The following is a 14,766-nucleotide window of genomic DNA, read 5'->3' as shown; positions in this document are numbered from 1 at the left end:
ACATGCAGAATAAGATGTTTGGCATCATACACCAGCTGGATATTAATAAAATGAAAGCTTTCCCTGTTCATATCATTGGTGGTGGTGGGGGGGCGGTGGTAGCATATAGGGCTATGAGTAGCAGATTTGTTCCACCAATTGTCCCTTGCATCTTTGGGAACTGTGCCAGTCTGTAGAACTCGATAGGTCTCTGTCTTTGTTCCACTGGTTCCATTGGGAAGGATATGAATTGTACAGCCCACCTGAATAGAGCATTGTTAACCATCTTGATGCAGTGATGAGCAGCTGTCTGACTAATGTGATATAGGTCATCGAAAGCTGACTGAAAAGGTCCAGTCACAAAGAAGTTCGAGGCAGTGATGACCTTGACTGGTACAGACAATGCTGCTCTCCTGATAGGCTGCAGATTCTCAGCCAGCAGTTGACAAATCTCCCCAAGAGTGCAGCCAGCTGATGGTCCAAAAAGTCTAAGTGAAAACTTCTTGGTCTGTAGACATTGTCTGTAGACATTGGTGATTAATGCCAATACTTGTTATTTATATTTTGGAGAACACTTCATCTGTTTATTTCATAAGTATGCAAACACTCAGATTTTCTTCACATAGCAAATAATTAATTATTTTTACATCAATTTTATATAAATTTAAAGATGTTATGAAACAACACTAACAACTGCAAAAGTATTGTAAAAGATACTTTGGATAACGTTATTTCGGTGAGAAATTGGCTTTGACAGAATGTTGTAGATTTTCTCTCATACCAGCTTGGAGATTGTACATCACGATTCTTCTCCTTAACCCATTTGTATACAGAAGAGATAAAATTCAGTCCCGCAAATAGAAAGTACGTCTAATTTAGAACAAAATCAAGAACAAAACCAATCGGGCGCAGGTAGTGTGATCCGCTATTACCCCGCACTTGATGGCCCCTATGCAAGCAGCACGTGAACTTTGTGCTGCCTGCTACTTACCATGATATCTCCGTGCAGCCAGTGTTACCCACGCTGCTGAGAGGCTGCATGGAGAATGAGGAAGTTGGAAATGGGGCCTGCTTAGCGCACGTCATCGGCAGCCTGCACCTCTTAAAGGTGCAGGTGCATATTTTAAATAGGAAATGCACAATTCACTAGGAAGAGAGAAAGATGGCTGCAAGGATGGCAGGACCAGCGCGAAAGAGGGCACCACGGGGTGAACGAAAGGAGGGCCAACGTGTACCCGTAGGGTGGCAGGAGTCCCCCCAGACTGCAGCTCCGCATTGGCAGGCTGTGGCGCAGGAAGTGAATGCAAGGAGCATGGCACCACGCACTTGGGTACAGTGCCGAAAGAAGTTCAATGATTTGACACGAGTAGTCAAGGTGAATGAATGCAAGTGTCAAGAGGCACTTCCATCCAACTGCACCACTGCTCCACGCACTTCCATCCAACTGCACCGTCACACACCCATCATCAAACACTGCCCATCCATATGCAATGCTGCACTTGGCATGCTGCATCTCACCCGCACATAGTACCACACTTGCAGGCCACACAACCACCACTCACAGGTCACACACACTGGCAGCTATTCTACCATGTTAGGCACATTACCCACACACCTTGCAAGATGCTCACTGACACACTGTCCTCTGTCTTGCAGGAGAAGATGGCACATAACAACCGGCAGCAGGAGAGACCTGAGGGTGGATGGGGACACTTAAATGTCCTCACCCCCTAGAGGAGACAGTGCTTCAGATCATTGGGCGGGCCTTCGCTGCAGCCGTGACAACATGTCGCGCTGGAGGTCCCAATAAAGGAGGTCTCTGCATACCTAATGCTCCTTCTCCTTTCCCACATCTCCCTCCTCCCATAATCTTTTCTGACTCAAGTGCTGCAGATCCTGTCGGCACACACATCTTACTTGCTCCTCCCCTCGCTCCACAACTCAAATTGTTTCCCTTTGTCATTGCAGATACCCAAGACCACGTGGCGGCACCATCCAAGGAGGAGGAGGAGGAGGAGGACACTGAAGCCACACCGTCACTCAATCTGACACTCGCATCGTCCAGCTCAGAGACTGACACTGCGTCTCCTTTAGAGGCTAGGTTAGAGGAGGGATCTGCACGTGATGAGACACCAGGCACAAGTGCGCAGGAGCCGGGGCGGGGGGAACGGATACCACAGGTGCCAGCTCGTCGGAGGGCGAGGTCGCTCACTAGTTCTGCTGCAGAGGAGCCATTTGAGGACTTTGATGGGCCAGGCTGCACAAGACGGCTGATGGGCGTACACCACCAAATGCATGGGGTACTGGGAAGCCTGTCAGAAAGCCTGCACACAATGAGAAGGAGCATGAGGGGGTCCAGCTCCAACTTGACACAATGTTTTGCACAAAGCTTGGAGCCCATCTTTTCCAACATGGACTGCGTGGTCACCTCCATCAGTACATCTGTGGAACCCACCATGATGCAGCGTCTGATGGCCGATGTCGCGGCTTCCATTGCAGCACAAACCGATGTCATCAAAGGTCTGCAAGCCACGATTACTGCTCAGACTGCTGCAATGGAAGCTCAGACCGCTGCTATCGTGGCTCTGGGGACCACTGTGGAATAGGCCTTCCAGGGCATCACAGCGCTCCAGCAATCTCCAGCTGATCACCAGTATTACTGAGGCGCCGCCCGGGGAGAGTGGCAGTGGCATCATCTCAGGACGACAGCGTTCCTGCTCCCATCCCTGCCACTCCGCCAGTGCCCCTGTTGTTGCCTATTGGCCAGCCAGGCCAGACTGCTGCAGCCCATGCTGAGATGGTGCAGTCTGAAGCCGGGCCCTCCCAGCCCAGAGCTGCTCGAGGTCGTCCTCAAGGCCATCTGAACGCTCTTCCATTGAAGGCCAGCAGTCTCCTACCACCCATGCTCCAGCCACTGGAGAAGCACCTGGTAGGAGCACTAGGATAGGTAAAGGCACACGAACAACAGGCACTAAGGGGTCGCACAAGGGTGAATAGTTCTGTTCTGTTTCCATAATTTCATTTATTCATTGTAAAATGTGACTTTAAATTTGCATTTGGTGGTGGTTTTTATTTGTGTGATGAGCTGAGGGGGAAACCAATGTGCAATCAGATGGAGGGCGATTTGATTGTCTTGTGGGAGCGGAAAGGTAGGGAGTGTAGGACTGTTGGTGAGTTGGGGGATGTAGTTGACATTATTGACAAGGCTTGTGGTTCCTGTTGCACCCTTGCATCTTCCTCCACTTCCTCTTCCGGCTCCTCCCCCTCTTCCTCCTCAGCCTCCTCCTCGTCCACCTCTGGCTCAGGGTCTTCTCCAATCATTGGTGGCAAAGGCTTGTTCCTCATGATGGCGAGGTTGTGTAGCATGTAGCATACCACCACAAACCACCTACCCACTCAGAAGAGCACTGCAGGGCTCCTCCAGGCCGGTCCAGGCAATGGAAGCGTTGTTTGAAGAGGCCTATGGTGTGCTCCACAATGTGTGTGGCTCTTATTATAGGCCTGCTGTGCATGTGTGTGTGGGTTCCTGACCGGAGTCATGAGCCACGGCATGAGGGGATAGCCCTTGTCGCCCAGTAGCCAGCCTTTGACTTGCCGAGGCGGGTGAAAGATAGCTGGCATGTTGGACTGCTGCATGACGAAGGCGTCGTGACTACTCCCAGGGTAGCGGGCATCGACCTCCATGATTCGATGCGTGTGGTCGCACATCAGCTGCATGTTGAAGGAGTGGAAGCCCTTTTGGTTGACGAAGATGGCCGAGTTGATATGAGGGGCACGCAGGGCAATGTGCTTGCAGTCAATGGCACCCTGCACCATGGGGAAGCCAGCAATGTGACCGAACCCCCATGCTTGCTCATTCTGCTTGTCTGTGTCAAGAGGGAAGGTGATGAACCTGTTCCTGCTCTCCGGACTCTCCTTTTACACTGCGCTCACCTCTCGGACTCTCCTCCCGCTCTCGGACTCTACTCCCGCTCTCGGACTCTCCTCCCGCTCTCGGACTCTCCTTTTACACTGTGCTCACCTCTCGAACTCTCCTCCCGCTCTCGGACTCTCCTTTTACACTGCGCTCACCTCTCGGACTCTCCTCCCGCTCTCGGACTCTCCTCCCGCTCTCGGACTCTCCTTTTACACTGCGCTCACCTCTCGGACTCTCCTCCCGCTCTCGGACTCTCCTCCCGCTCTCGGACTCTCCTTTTACACTGTGCTCACCTCTCGAACTCTCCTCCCGCTCTCGGACTCTCCTTTTACACTGTGCTCACCTCTCGAACTCTCCTCCCGCTCTCGGACTCTCCTTTTACACTGTGCTCACCTTTCGGACTCTCATCCCGCTCTCTGACTCTCCTTTTACACTGCGCTCACCTCTCGGATTCTTCTCCCGCTCTCGGACTCTACTTTTACACTGCGCTCACCTCTCAGACTCTCCTCCCATTCTCGGACTCTCCTTTTACACTGCGCTCACCTCTCGGACTCTCCTTTTACACTGCGCTCACCTCTCGGACTCTCCTTTTACACTGCGCTCACCTCTCGGACTCTCCTTTTACACTGCGCTCACCTCTCGGACTCTCCTCCCGCTCTCGGACTCTCCTTTTACACTGCGCTCACCTCTCGGACTCTCATCCCGCTCTCTGACTCTCCTTTTACACTGCGCTCACCTCTCGGATTCTTCTCCCGCTCTCGGACTCTACTTTTACACTGCGCTCACCTCTCAGACTCTCCTCCCGCTCTCGGACTCTCCTTTTACACTGCGCTCACCTCTCGGACTCTCCTCCCGCTCTCGGACTCTCCTTTTACACTGCGCTCACCTCTCAGACTCTCCTCCCGCTCTCGGACTCTCCTTTTACACTGCGCTCACCTCTCGGACTCTCCTCCCACTCTTGGACTCTCCTTTTACACCGCGCTCACCTCTCAGACTCTCCTCCCGCTCTCGGACTCTCCTCCCGCTCTCGGACTCTCCTTTTACACTGCGCTCACCCCTCGGACTCTCCTCCCACTCTCGGACTCTCCTCCCGCTCTCGGACTCTCCTTTTACACCGCGCTCACCTCTCAGACTCTCCTCCCGCTCTCGGACTCTCCTTTTACACTGCGCTCACCCCTCGGACTCTCCTCCCACTCTCGGACTCTCCTCCCGCTCTCGGACTCTCCTTTTACACCGCGCTCACCTCTCAGACTCTCCTCCCGCTCTCGGACTCTCCTTTTACACTGCGCTCACCCCTCGGACTCTCCTCCCACTCTCGGACTCTCCTCCCGCTCTCGGACTCTCCTTTTACACTGTGCTCACCTCTCGGACTCTCCTCTCGCTCTCGGGACTCTCCTTTTACACTGCGCTCACCTCTCAGACTCTCCTCCCACTCTCGGACTCTCCTTTTACACTGCGCTCACCTCTCGGACTCTCCTCCCACTCTCGGACTCTCCTTTTACACTGTGCTCACCTCTCGGACTCTCCTCCCACTCTCGGACTCTCCTTTTACACTGTGCTCACCTCTCGGACTCTCCTCCCACTCTCGGACTCTCCTTTTACACTGCGCTCACCTCTCGGACTCTCCTCCCGCTCTCGGACTCTCCTTTTACACTGTGCTCACCTCTCGGACTCTCCTCTCGCTCTCGGGACTCTCCTTTTACACTGCGCTCACCTCTCGGACTCTCCTCCCACTCTCGGACTCTCCTTTTACACTGCGCTCATCTCTCGGACTCTCCTCCCACTCTTGGACTCTCCTTTTACACCGCGCTCACCTCTCAGACTCTCCTCTCACTCTCAGACTCTCCTCCCGCTCTCGGACTCTCCTTTTACACTGCGCTCACCTCTCGAACTCTCCTCCCGCTCTCGGACTCTCCTTTTACACTGCGCTCACCTCTCAGACTCTCCTCCCGCTCTCGGACTCTCCTCCCGCTCTCAGACTCTCCTTTTACACTGCGCTCACCTCTCAGACTCTCCTCCCGCTCTCGGACTCTCCTCCCGCTCTCGGACTCTCCTTTTACACTGCGCTCACCTCTCAGACTCTCCTCCCGCTCTCGGACTCTCCTTTTACACTGCGCTCACCTCTCGGACTCTCCTCCCGCTCTCAGACTCTCCTTTTACACTGCGCTCACCTCTCAGACTCTCCTCCCGCTCTCTAACTCTCCTTTTACACTGCGCTCACCTCTTGGACTCTCCTCCCGCTCTCGGACTCTCCTTTTACACTGCGTTCACCTCTCGGACTCTCCTCCCATTCTCGGACTCTCCTTTTACACTGTGCTCACCTCTCGGACTCTCCGCTCACTCTCGGACTCTCCTTTTACACTGCGTTCACCTCTCGGACTCTCCGCTCGCTCTCGGACTCTCCTTTTACACTGTGCTCACCTCTCGGACTCTCCTCCCATTCTCGGACTCTCCTCCCGCTCTCGGACTCTCCTCCCGCTCTCGGACTCTCCTTTTACACTGCGTTCACCTCTCGGACTCTCCTCCCGCTCTCGGACTCTCCTTTTACACTGCGTTCACCTCTCGGACTCTCCTCCCACTCTCGGGCTCTCCTTTTACATTGCGTTCACCTCTCGGACTCTCCGCTCACTCTCGGACTCTCCTTTTACACTGCGTTCACCTCTCGGACTCTCCGCTCACTCTCGGACTCTCCTTTTACACTGCGTTCACCTCTCGGACTCTCCTCCCACTCTCGGGCTCTCCTTTTACATTGCGTTCACCTCTCGGACTCTCCGCTCGCTCTCGGACTCTCCTTTTACACTGTGCTCACCTCTCGGACTCTCCTCCCGCTCTCGGACTCTCCTCCCGCTCTCGGACTCTCCTCCTGCTCTCGAATTCTCCTTTCACACTGCGCTCACCTCTCGGACTCTCCTCCCACTCTCGGAATCTCCTTTTACACTGCGCTCACCTCTCGGACTCTGCTCTCGCTCTCGGACTCTCCTTTTACACTGCGCTCACTTCTTGGACTCCCCTCTTGCTCTCGGTCTCATGGTATCAGGAGTTAAAAGACTTCAGGGCACAGTCTCAGGACATAACGTAAATTCTCTTATCTACTTACATGTACAGAAGGAAATAAGCATATAGTCTATTAGAAGGTAAGAGCTTCCAAATCTATCTTACAGATTGTTATTGACATCCTCCAGATACCAGCTGTTTCAGCAAATCTCTGAAGAAGCTGCCTTTTAACCATAAAATGGAGTCTTCAGTTCAAAATGGAATCTGAATGCAACTTCACATAGGCTAGCTTTTCTAACAAATACTTCCTCCATGCCTTCATCCACATCACTGATAAAGATGGCGAAGAGCAATACCCCTAATATCAATTCGTGCAGGACTCTGTTAAGGACTGGCTCCCACTATTAATAACTGCCTTCACTCTACAATGAGTTCCTTATCCACATATGTGCCCGTCAATTCCAACAAGACTTAGCAGCCTTTTTTACAACACTTTATTAATGCTTTTTCAAAAATCTAGATACACAATATCGACCTGGCTTCCATCATCCAACAACTTTGGGAGTTCCTCAAAAAATTCAATAAAGTTAGTAAAATAGGACCTTCTTTCCCAGGAGCCATGCTGAGATTCTTTAACAACCCCTGCTCTTTTGAGGTGATCATACAATGCATATCTCTAATGATCCCTTTTAACAACTATAACTGAAGTTAAAGTAATCGATGTATAGTTTCTAGTTCTGACTTATTGCCCTTTTTTAAATATAGGAACCACACAGCCTCTCTTCAGTCCATGGGAACATTCCTAGATCCAGTGAGTTGTTAAATATATGAGCAACTGGCTCATATAAATACAACTCTCAATTCTTTGAGCACCCAAGGATCAATGACATCAGGCCAGCATGCCAATATGTTTTAAGAGCTCTAATTCTAACAAGGACTAGGTCTGGACCCGCTTTAACACGTTCAATTTTAGCCTCAACTCTATGAGGTATCATTGGCAATCTAGCAACATCATCAGTAGTAAAGCAAAGCAGCCACTTAAGACCTCTGCCATTTCCTGTGGCTCCACCCAAGTCTGCCCTCCAGAATCTCTCAATGGCCCCATACAGTCCTCAATGGCCCTCTAACACCTAACATAGCTAAAAAAGAACTATCCATCACTACCACATCTATATACTGTCCTCTTTTCCAATGTCCTTTTGGGTGCTTTGATAGCAGCTTCCATTGCCTTCAGCTGAGTCCAATACTCATCCTTATTCTTTTGAGAGTGATTTACCTTAAATCTACAAAAATATTTCTGCTTTATTCTAATTTGTCTTTGTACATGACCAGTTAGCCAATTTGATTTTGCTTCACTATGTGCTCTCCTTTTCACCTTGGCCATACATGGCTTCTTTCTGCATACGGATGGTTTTAAAAGTATTCCATTTTTTGTTAGAGCTGCTATTAACCAGACCGCTTAAGGGAGGGACTGACACCACTGGACCAGAGTAGATACCTGCGGCAGACCCGAATCCATAACAATCTGTAAGGATGGTATTATATGGCATGCTCTCAATATTCATCTAAACATCTAGATTAAAAAAAGTAGTCAACATAAATTTAGAAATATTAAAGCTGCAGGAATTCTTTGAGAGGTCTAAACTGTGGGTGAGATCTATCTAGTGGAGAGAACTGACTTGGAGTTTACGTATTTGACTTCAACATGTGAAGCTTGTGAAATTCACTTGTTGGATTATTTGGCTTGGCAATTGAAAGAATAAGGTGCTCAATATAAAAAGTCAGAGGTGAAGGGTAGTGAGCAACAGGTTTTTGACTGCAACTCAAAACAAGAGAATTTTGCTTTCTATAGATGCCAAGTATTACTATTTCGCTTATTGTGTGAAGTTTTGGCCATCTTAACTTCAGAAAGATGTTGATACATCGAAGAGGGATCAGAGAAGAACAATAAGATGGACTCCAGAGTTGATCTCTCAAAGTTATTAGACGAGACTCACAGGCCTGAAGTGTCTCATTATAGAAAAGAAGATGGCGAGAGTTGGGGGGTGTGATCCAGATCTTTAAATATAAGCAGAATATTTGTCATAGATTGTGAGAACAGGATACAGGATACAGGTTTAAAAACAACAGACTTCAGGCAAAGTTAGACAGAAGAATGATTCTCTCTTCCCACCTCCCTCGTACCATCCGACATACACACAGAGGTACGGAATATGGACTCCCAGTATAAGCAGTTCATGATATCTTACTGAACTCCTTCAAGGAGCTAGAAAAATATCTGATTGAGAATGGGACTAGATGTTGTACGAATAGATGTATATAGGTTTGATATATAGGATACAATGGTTCCTATGCAAAGAGAGCCTGGAAAGGCTGTCACAATAGGCTTAGGTTGAATAGTTAATATGTGGTAATGGATGGAGTTTGTTTGATTATCTTGGAAAGTCAAAGAGTATTTATGTCTATCCCTCTGGATATTAAACAAGATGTGTAGGGTCTGTGAGTTTGTTGATTTTATATCATACAGAGGGGCATTGACTTATTATTACTGAGAATCCAAGGCGGGCAGCCAAGGTGTTTAGTGCAGATCCAGAGTCGAAAATAGTAAAAGAAAGACAAAGCAAGAGGTAGCAAATAAATGATGCAAAACCTGATGATGGCAGGCAGAAGGAAAGACTGTGGGAGGTAGCATAACATGAAGCTAGCAATAAAACAGAATATGAGAGAGAACATGAGCAAGATAGAGCAGGCAAATACAATCTAGATAATGACATGGCTATGTACTGGCAATAGTCCAACATGATCTAATTTAACTATGTTTATCTGAAGACTTGCATCATGTATTTGACAAAAAGGTTCAATTAGAAAAGGTTTCTTACTGTGTCAATCTGTTGTGTATACTTCTGAAGGTATGAAAAGAAAAAAGAAATGAACTAATTGTGGGAAAAGGAATAAAAAAAAGCTATTAAACTATATTAACAAGAACAAACAAATGGCATTTTTACAATGTCTTTTTGAATTAATCCCTATTCAGAAAGAATTAAATTAAATCCCTTGATATTTATGCACTTTCATCACATGGAAATAGCGATTTACTCAACAATATTAACACACTATCTACTTAAATGAGATGAAAAATTACATTGGTGCAGTCATTATTTATATACAATTGATCACCAGTATTCTAAATATTACACAGAATTCCCTTAGTGATATAATCAATAATTTACACCAAATAGTCTTCAGGCAAAATCTGACCTTCATACAATATCTTATGTAAGTTACATATCTAACTATCAGACAAATAAGGCCGTGATGTTGCTCAATGTAAATTTGTAATGGGCATTTGAATATAGAATCTGTTCTTGCATCATTGAGCTTTTCAAGAGATAATGACATAATGTAGGATGCTCCCTCCAAAAAAGGGTATCAACCTTTAAAATTGTATTTACATGCAATCCATTAGAACTATTTATAATATAACAGAACTTATGCAGTTCTGGATATGTCCAATTATCACTCTTGATGCAGGACGCTTTCTTTCAGCAGACACCGTCTGTAAGGCTTTCCTATTTATTGGGCTCAAAAAGAATTAACCAAGACTTTAATATGATTTTTTAATTTTATTGACATTAAGTGTGATAGTTTTCTAGATAATGACGTCATACAATCTTATCCGGGGAATACAACTCAGAACCAAAGGTGATCAGGTTCTAGTTCTGGGAAATTTGAAGAGGTTAATTCTTCGTTGCCGGCTTCTTCCTTGAATGCTGCTTGTGGTCTTCTGAAAAGTCACTGTAAGTCTGGAAGTTTTATAGCTTTCCTTTCTAAGTATGTTGCTGGGCAAAGCAGCTTTATTTTGTTATTCTCTGCTTATCTGTCACTGTACTTGAAAGCTACAGCAAGTTACAATGCTCCTACCATACATAGTTTCTCAAAGCAGCTTTGAGCTGTAAACAGGCCCCATGACATCTTTCGATCTTGGTCAAGTTAACAGTTATGGACTAGAGGCCTTTGCTCAATTAATGTTTCAATAGAACGATTGATTCCCCAGTAGGCTATCAATCCCAAATTAATCTACCTGTAATTTTGTTTCAATTGTATTGTCTGCACATGAGCTACCCCTCATTTGCTGTTCATACTTTTAACCAATTATGGTCTTTTACCAAATATTCACCCTGCTAATCCAGGATTTCGAGTCCATTCCTTTATCTATCTCACAGTTCCTGGGCAAGTGTCACTCTGACAGTTCCCGCTCCATAGACCTTCTTAAGAGCAGGCATCAAAAAGTCCACATCAAACAACACAAAATCCTCACATCAGATAGGCTGAATACCTCACTGTGTCACCTACCCGCACCCTTTGAAAGAATGTATCACCTTGTCACTAGAGATTTTTTTAAAATAGATTATTTTTAAATAACTTAACCTATGCTACTTAAAGCTTACCTAGGTCTGAAGGCAAAGTAGATGTTCTGGAAAGAATGGGGTATTGGGACTTGCCTATGAGATTTGTCTAAGGTATGAGCGCCAACAACAACAACTTGCATTTATGTAATGCCTTTAAAGTAGTAAAACATTCCAAGGCGCTTCACAAGAGTGTAATCAGGCAAAAATTTACACCAAAAGCTTGGTCAAGGAGGAAGATTTTAAGAAGCACGTTAAAAGAAGAGAGAGAAGTGGAGAGGCGGAGAGGTTTAGGGAAGGAATTTCAGACCTTAGGACCTAGACAGCTGAAGGCACGGCCACCATTAGAAGTAGGCGATGTACAAGTGGCCAGAGTTGGAGAAACTTTGTGTTCTCGGTGGGTTATAGTGCTGGTGGAGGTTATTGACATAGGGAGGAGTGAGGAATTGCTGGACTGGGAGCCAACGTAGGTTAGTGAGCACAGGGGTGGTGGGCTAATGCAATTTGGTGCGAGCTAGGATATGGGCAGCAGAGTTTTGGGCGAGCTTAGGTTTTTGGAGGGTAGAAGAGGGAGACCAGCCTGGAGACCATTGAAATAGTCGAGTCTGGAGGTAACAAAGGCATGGATGAGAGTTTCAGCAGCAGATAGGCTGAGGCAAGGCAGAAACAGGCGATATTACAGAGGTGAACGTAAATGGTCTTTGTGATGATGAAGATATGGGGTCGGCATCTCAGCTCAGGATCAAATAGGATGTCGAAACAATAGGATGTGGAAACAATCTGGCTCAGCCTGAGGCCTTGGTTGGGGAGGGGAATGGAATCAATGGCTAGGGAACAGAGTTTGTGGCAGAGACTGAAGACAATGGCTTCAGTCTACCCAGTGTTTAATTGGAGGAAATTTGGGCTCATCCAGGACTGGATGTCGGACAAGTAGTTTAACATTACAAAGGATGAGACAGGTGGTGGTGAGGTAGAGCTGGGTGTTGTCAGCGTACATATGGAACCTAACATTGGGCCGGAAATTGCTTTTAAAATAACGGTGTGCCCAACAGCGCTCACTGTTATTAGTGGCGAAATCGAACATGCACAGTCAAACATGGAAATCCGGAATTGCTCTTCCTGGTTTTCCGGCAATCTGACAGCTTCACGTTAAAGGGACCTCACCGGCTGCTATCAATGGAATCAACAGACCAGCGCCAACTTACTGTCATGTCCAGCTGGAAACTAACAATTCTCGCCACAAGACAGGTCTGCTCAGTTATATCAGGTCCAAACTAAGTTTTAACAGTGTGGCAAGTCTTAATGACTGCCAAACAACCTCTCTGGCACTAAAAATTGAATTTAAAAAATGTGGATTCTCATTCATTGCGATTTTAATAGTTGTTGGACATTTAAAAAAAAGATTTTAAATTTTTTATTATTACTTTTTCTTTCTATCTCTTTTATCTCTGTCTTTTAGTTTGGTATTTCCGACCCTCTCTTTATTTCACTGTCCCTAACTGTTTTTACAATGATTTTACTGTTGTAGCTTTCACTTCCTGGTTTTGACTCGTTGTAGCTTACACTTCAAGGTTTTGACTCTTCGTGGCTTGTTGACGATGCTGCAATCTGTTTGGTCGAGGGAGAGAGAGAGCTCCTCTTGTCAGCCACATGGGTCCTAGGTTCGCGGGAGTTAACGCTGGACTCTTTTCAAGTTCGCATTGGAGGAAGTTCCCGCAGTAAAGACTGCAGTAAGTTTGTGGGTGAGATTAAATCTATGGAGCAGCGAGCGCCGTTAGTTCACCGCACGGAGCAATGTCCGGCCGAATGTGTTTTCGAATGATGTCGCAAGTGGCAGCATATAGAAGAGAAATAGGAGGGGGCTAAGGATAGATCCTTGGGGAACTCCAGAGGTAACTGTGTGGGGGCAGGATTAGAAGCCATTGCAGGACCCAAAGTAGTATAAGGTAGAAAAGGCCCAAAAATGTAATAAAGCAAACAGCTTTAACAATTTGAATTCAAATATATTTTTCTAAGGGAATTCTGGTGCTTAAGATGTAGTGGAACATTTGTTATGCTAACTATATTTGATTCTTATTCAAGCAGCATGGTAAGGGTTAACAATTTAATCTATTTCTTTGGATTTGATTTATACATTACCCTCAAACACAACCTGTAACCCTTCTACATACACACAATAAAAGGGTTTCTTCTAGGTTAATCTCTATCACTGTATCATTCAAATTGATCATAAATCTTGTGCAAAATGGTATTCTGGCTCATTCTATTTTACAGACAACTGATTTGGGATGTTCATGGTGCTCATTTAAACTGAATCATTATCAATCTCTGTGCAGACACAACATGTGGCTGATTTAGCTGTATATTGGACATCAAAATTGTCAGGTGGACACTACTGAGTGAATTCTACGGCTGTAGTCAGAAATGATACTTTTGAATATGATTTTTAAAGGGGCTATAATAACAATAGAAGCGGATTCTTTACAGTAATTCAAATACAGGTCAACCACTACTAGATATAGTTCAAATTAACATAGAGCAGCAGAATGTAAAAAGATTGGGCTGTGTTGATCTCAAAAATGCCTTCATTAGAACCAATATTGCCTTGTGAATCACTGGAACCAACAGTTCTAGATAGAGGAGAAGAAGAGATATTCCAATTTGCAGTATCTCTTTAAAATTAATAAAGCATTATAGGGAAGGCAAACTGCAACCGTGGGGTAAATTTTAATGGGGAGCCGGGAAGAGAGAGAAGAGCAGGAGGAGGGTAATATTCTGACAGGAAACCCGAAAGTATGGGTTTCCTGGACATCCTTACGGTTTTGACGTAAGGACGTCTTTCAAATTTTTTCAGTAGGATTCCTCCCGTCAGCCAATCAGATTGACAAGCTGGCTGTCAGTCGGACAGGAAAGCAGCCAGAGAGCAGATGCCAGCAGGTAAGTCTTAGATAGTTGTTAATTGTATTTAAAAATGTGGTTTTTTATCCAATTAACAATCGTTGGGGGGGGTGGGGTCGGTCATCCGTGGGGGGTCGGTCTTCAGGGGAGTCGGTCGGAGGGGTCGGTCATGGATTGGGTCATGAGAGGCTCAGTCATGGGGGGATCGGACATTGGAGGATCAATCATGGGGGGGTTGGACATCGGGGGTGAGGTCAGAGCTTGTGGTGGGGGTTCGGAGATCGTGGGGGGGGAGGGAGATCATGGGGGGGAGTTGGTCGATCGTATGTTTGGGATTGGGGCAGGTAAGTTTGTTGGGCCTGGAGGAAACACTCCTGCTCCTCCTGGCCCACCTGATGATCCGGGCCTTCTTGCCTCCTCTTACGTGGCATGAAGCAGAAGGCCCGGGAATCCTGGCCCCCAAGAGATAAAAATAAAAAACCTATTAAAATGGAGGCACGCAGCCTCCTTAAACGATTTTACTGACCGACCCGCCTCCTGAGAACCACTCGTTCGTGGGGTTAAAATTTACAC

This window comes from Heptranchias perlo, chromosome 14 (genome assembly GCF_035084215.1).
Source record: "Heptranchias perlo isolate sHepPer1 chromosome 14, sHepPer1.hap1, whole genome shotgun sequence".
NCBI classification, from domain to species: Eukaryota; Metazoa; Chordata; class Chondrichthyes; order Hexanchiformes; family Hexanchidae; genus Heptranchias; species Heptranchias perlo.
Note: the sequence above shows the minus strand (reverse complement) of the source record.